Source organism: Cricetulus griseus, chromosome 5, assembly GCF_003668045.3.
Source record: "Cricetulus griseus strain 17A/GY chromosome 5, alternate assembly CriGri-PICRH-1.0, whole genome shotgun sequence".
Lineage (NCBI taxonomy): Eukaryota > Metazoa > Chordata > Mammalia > Rodentia > Cricetidae > Cricetulus > Cricetulus griseus.
In genome coordinates, this window is record NC_048598.1 from 82,412,809 (window position 1) to 82,418,314 (window position 5,506).

Genomic DNA, 5,506 nt, shown 5'->3' on the forward strand with positions numbered 1-5,506 from the left:
CTGAGCGAGGTAACCCAACCACAAAAAAAGACAAACATGATTATGTACTCACTCATATGTGGATTTTAGACATAGAGTAAAGGATTACCAGCCTACAATCCACACTGCCAGAGAAGCTAGTAAACAAGGAGGACCCTTAGAGAGACATACTTGGTCCCCTGGAGAAGGGGAAAGGGTCAAGAACCCATGAGCAAATTGAGAGCATGGGAAGAGGGGGAGGGAGCTATGAGAATGAGAAGGGAAGAAGAGGAAGGATGCAGAGGTCATGAGGGAGCAGAAAGGTTGACTCAGGGGAAGAATAGAAGAAAGGATATGTGATAGGTAGGGTTTTAGTTGGGGGGTGATAGGGGAGGATGAGGGAGAAGGGAACTGGGATTGTCATGTTATTCAATCTTGTTTCTAATTCAAATAAAAAATCTGAAGAAAAGAAAATTAACACGCAATACACACAAGCTTAGGGGACACAATGAAAGTGGTGATATGAGGAAGCTTCCTAGTACTGAGTGCCTACATTTAAAAAAAGAAAAAATGAAGAAATCTCATACTAGCAACTTAACAACACACATAAAAGCTCTAGAACAATAAGAAATAGGCATCACCAAGAGGAGTAAACAGGAAGAAACTATCAAACTGAGGGATAAGATTTACAAAATAGGAACAAAGAAAAATACAAGGAATCAATAGAAAATATACTTGGTTCTTTTAGAAAATCAATTAAGACTGAAAACTCTTATCCAAACTAACTAAGAGGCACAGAGAGAAAATCCTAATTAATAAAATCAAAAATGAAAGGGGATACATAACAACAAAAAATGAGGAAAGCCGGGGAATCATAAGGAAATACTTTAAAAACACTTTATTCCACCAAATTGGAAATTATAAAAGAAACGGATATTTTTCTTGGTAGATACCACTTACCAAAGTTTAATCAACATCACATAAACAATTTGAATAGACCTATAACCCCCTAGTGAAAAAAATTCAAAATACTAGTCATTACAAATCTTCTGACCAAGCAAAGCCCAGGCCCACATGATTTTACCAGACTTTTAAAGAAGAGTTTAAACCTTCTTTAATAATTTAATCCTCAAATTATTTGATGAAATAGAAATGAAGGAACATTACCCAATTCGTTTTATTGTGCCACCATTACACAGATATCCATAAATTCAGGCTCTTGTTTTTAAATGATCATAGATAATTTATGTTAGATGCTACTATATTATATACAATTGAACCCAAGACAGAGAACAGTGGAAAGTTGGGTTTCTGGACTATCCCTTAACAATCTGGAGACTGAAACATCTGGACGAAGACAGACAAACTGTTCTAGAATAAATATACCTTCATGGCACACCAGGATTTAATATTGGTTGTGACCCTGTAATGACTCCTTGAGCAGCACCTTAGAGGCCTGTTCTTTGACTGGAGGGGGAGGGGGCATTTGGCTGGTAGTAAATCAGGGTTATCTCCATTGTGGGAATGTAACTTATTGGCTGCTTAATTCTGGTGAATGAACAAACATTTACATTTTATCATATCAATCTCTAACAGATGTGGTTACCATACTAGTCAAATAACTTTAGGCTATTTGGAGGGCAACCCTTCCTTAGCTAAATTCTAAATTTGTGTAACTTAATTATCTCCTAAAATACGGTTAATTTTTATGACAATTCTACTCTTCTACATCACAGTTTATCAGTGGAGTGCTATTCTACACATGCTAAACTATTCACAAGCTCCATACAAATTAACTCCAGATAAATCCTGAACCTAGATGTTAAATGTTAAAAGTGCAGAACTTCTAGAAGATACTAGAGAGATCAGGACTCTGATTTTGGCAAATCTGTCTTCCATAATGACAATATAAGCACTACAGGTATCAGCATTTTACAGGGATGTCAAAAACAAGAATATTTCTAAGCACAGTCCAACTCACAATGCTCTGCCATGACACTATGCAGATAAAGCCCACAATGTGAAGTTATTCAAAGGCTGTCACCCTGGCCAAGGGAATTGCAAGGACCACACAGGACATACAGGACACACAGAACTAGGCAGCAACACACTCAACCTGCATCTAGCCACTGGCTCCCACCCAGTTGGGAGAGGACCTGCTCCCTAGTCTCAGCCTTGGCCACTGCAACTCTCAGTCTGGGGAGAGGGAACCTCACTCACCATGGCTAGCCACTCCTTCCCATCTGGGGACAGCAGCTCCTAGCTTACCATGGGCAGCTGACAGGCTTGCAAGTGTTCTACCCACGGCAGAGTCCAAGGCCAAGGACACACAAGCCAACTTCTGACTTCCTCAGCAGAGGAGCTAAGGCTTCAGAACCCTGGATCCTGGAAGAACCCTCCCATCACATGCATAGGTCTGCCCAAGTCCCTGATTCATTAAGGAGACCTGAGTGACAGGACCTGGTGAGGGGAAAGGACAAGATAGAGATGTTCAAAGAGAAAAAACAACCAACAAAAAGAAGACAGTCTAGAACAGATTTTCCATCCCATCTACAATATCATCCTTAAGCCTCTTTTAGGATCAGGCCCCAGGTTTTACTTTGAACAATTTAAATAGGGACGGGAGACTGCAAGTCTAGCCACTAAGAAAGATGAAGACTTACATGAAGAAAAAAAATCTATCTTTTAGATCATAAATTATGATCTACAGCATAAAGATGTATCAATACATTTAAAAGAACACAAATATAAAATCATCAAGGAAAAGTCACATACCAGCACTCCGGATGCTGTTCTTAGATGAACAGTCCTGTTGAGCTATTTTTAACCTCAGAATACAGCTGCTTTTTGCCTCTGAGCTTGATGCCTCAGAGAAAGGCCACAGTTGCTTTCATGCAGGTCCAGGAGTTTATTTTAACTAGGACTGCCTGCTGTCTGTGTCAGGGCTGTGACACCACTGTAAAGAATTCCATTTTTTAAGCTTTATTTTGTTTAATGTATACAGGTGTTTGCCTCCAGGCATCTGTGCACAGTACCTGCAAAGGCCAGGAGAGGGTAGCAGATCCCATGGAACTCAAGTTACAGAAGCTGGCTAGCTATCATGGTTTCTGGGAAAGGAGCCTGTATTCTCTGTAACAACACCAAGTGCTCTTGACTGCTAAGCTATGTTTCTAGGCAGCTTCTTTATCTACAATTTATTTTCATACATTTTATTTAAAATATATTACATCAATTTCTCCCTTATGGTCTTTTCTCCATCCCTTCCCATATTCTTCCCTTCAAATTCCTTTCCTGTTAAACATGTCGGTTTTCTGTCGGTTGTGTGTATATGGACTGAGGACTGAACACATTGTATTGGATATGCAATTAGGAAGCTCATACCTGCCTGAGGCTAATTCTGCCAACTGTAGGAGAATTCTACTCTTTAATGAGCAGTAAGAGTCTGGCCACACAGGGGAGATAACATGATCAAGAAGGTGGTTTTCCCAGGGCGAGGCTTATCCATTGCACTCTGGATGTGCAGACCCCTGCAATTTCCCCAAATGCAGGAAACTTGACTGCATAATTTGTAATAGCATGACTGCGTTCATGCTCTCCCCTGTTTAAAAAAAAAAAAAGAGTCTGGCCACAAAGTGATCTAGGCTGCCTTTGTTCAGGAAACATTATCAAGAATAGAAAATATTATCAAAAATAGACGCGTCACAATCTTCCTTTGTTCTATGGTCCTCCCACCCTACCCCATTGACCATTTTCATCTTGGATGACTTTGAAATCCTGAAATTCCTGCCTCCACTTTCTAAGTAACATGATCACAGGCCTCTTGCCACCATGCCTGGCTTAGGAGGCTTCAACTTCACTTAGTGAGGCATTAGAATGATGGGATGAGTAACATGAGAAGTTGCACTTAACTATATTCAAAACCCACTTATCTCTGTGAGCCTGGGTTTCAACATCTGCAGAACAAGGTAGAACTCTTCCCAGGTACTCTGATGAGTTATAACAGAATCAATGATAAGGAAAAATAATATTCTTCATAGTTGGAAGACAGTGGTCTTTAAGGCAGAAAAGCTGCGTTTGATGGGAACCTTCTTCTGTTACTGGAGTTAGGACCAGAGCCTGTGTCCTGGCTACCTTAACCAGCCAGGCTCAGTCACTCGTCCTCAGTAAGCCAATTAAATGAACCAAGTTGTCTAGTGACATGCTGAACTATAATTCAGGCAATCTGGAGTCAAGATGGACAGATCTCTCTGATGTTCTAGGACAGCCTAGTCTATAGTGAGAGTTCTAGGCCAGACTGGGAGTCACAGTACTTTTATTCTTAAAAAAAAAAGAAAAAATGGAATTGGAATGCATGATGTAAACTCCCAGAGTCATTAGAGATGTTATTTTATTAAAAAAAAAAAAAAAGCACCAGGATATCACACATCGTTTTATTTGGCTGAATTAGAGACAAGGGCACTTTTGGATTCTGTCTTAATTCTGCTTAATTTCTTTGTCACCTCATTCATTAACCTAGGGCCCCTACATTCACAGCAAACACCAAACTGATTGATCCTAAAAGCCATGCTGACTAAGCAGGTCTAGTGCTGTGACAAAGCAAGGCACTAAGGTCCCTACAAGGAGCACAACCTGTTGGCAGTGGCCTAAAAGAACATACTCTGAGACTGCAAGAAAACTTTATTCCTTACTTTTTATTTGTCTGGACATTCCTGGTACATTGTTACTGTTTTAGAAAAGAAATAATAGCTTCACTTAAATACATATAATCTTTCCATACTTCCATAGGACTGAAAATGTATCCTGAATTTAACTAATTTGAATTCAAAAATCTTAACTTCCAACTGAAGAACAGGAAATGTCCATCCCAATAACTGTCTACTTGTAAACAAGAGCTACATTGGTTAGCAGATTTCACATTTGCTGCAATACACAATCATTAATTTAGGCATATATTAAGGGAGAAAATAACTGGAAGATAAAGGATATTTTACTGGGCACATACCTGTAATCCCAGCTCTTGGAATGTAGTAGGGTTACCCCAAGTGTGAGACCAGCCTGGTCTACATAGATGAAATCCTGGAAAGCTACCCAGCAAAAGTAGCTCAAATATATCCATTAATTAATTAAAAATTTGAAAAAAGGGCTGATGGGGGAAGTGCTTCTGTGTATGTGTTTGTCTTATTGGATGATAAATAAAGTACTGTTTGGCCAATGAGGTAGCAAGTTAGGCGGAACTAGGAGTTAAGGAGGATTCTGGGAAATGTAGTAAAGATGTGGTGATCCAGGCAGGAAGTGACATAGCAGGGACACTCATATATAAGCAAGGGCAAGAAGGAAGTCGTTCCCTTTTCTCTTCTTCCTGGTCTCTGCTCTGGATTCGCCATGTGATCCGCCAGCAAGAGAGGGCGCCAGCAGAAGGCATCCTCTATAAGACAAGTCTTATAAAATAAAGAGATTTATGATAATTAAGACTGAGCTAGCATATGGGAAATCCTAGTCATTGACCAAGCAGCATTTGTACCTAACATAAGTCTCTGTGTGTTACTTG

General features: G+C 39.8%; 1 non-coding gene across 1 annotated transcript; it reads left to right on the top strand.

Moving 5' to 3' along the window:
* The first annotated feature begins 3,397 nt into the window (after positions 1-3,397).
* LOC113835968 lies at positions 3,398-3,555 on the top strand. Its single transcript, XR_003485871.1, has one exon. It is a non-coding gene; the product is annotated as a U1 spliceosomal RNA (small nuclear RNA).
* The last annotated feature ends 1,951 nt before the right edge of the window (positions 3,556-5,506 follow it).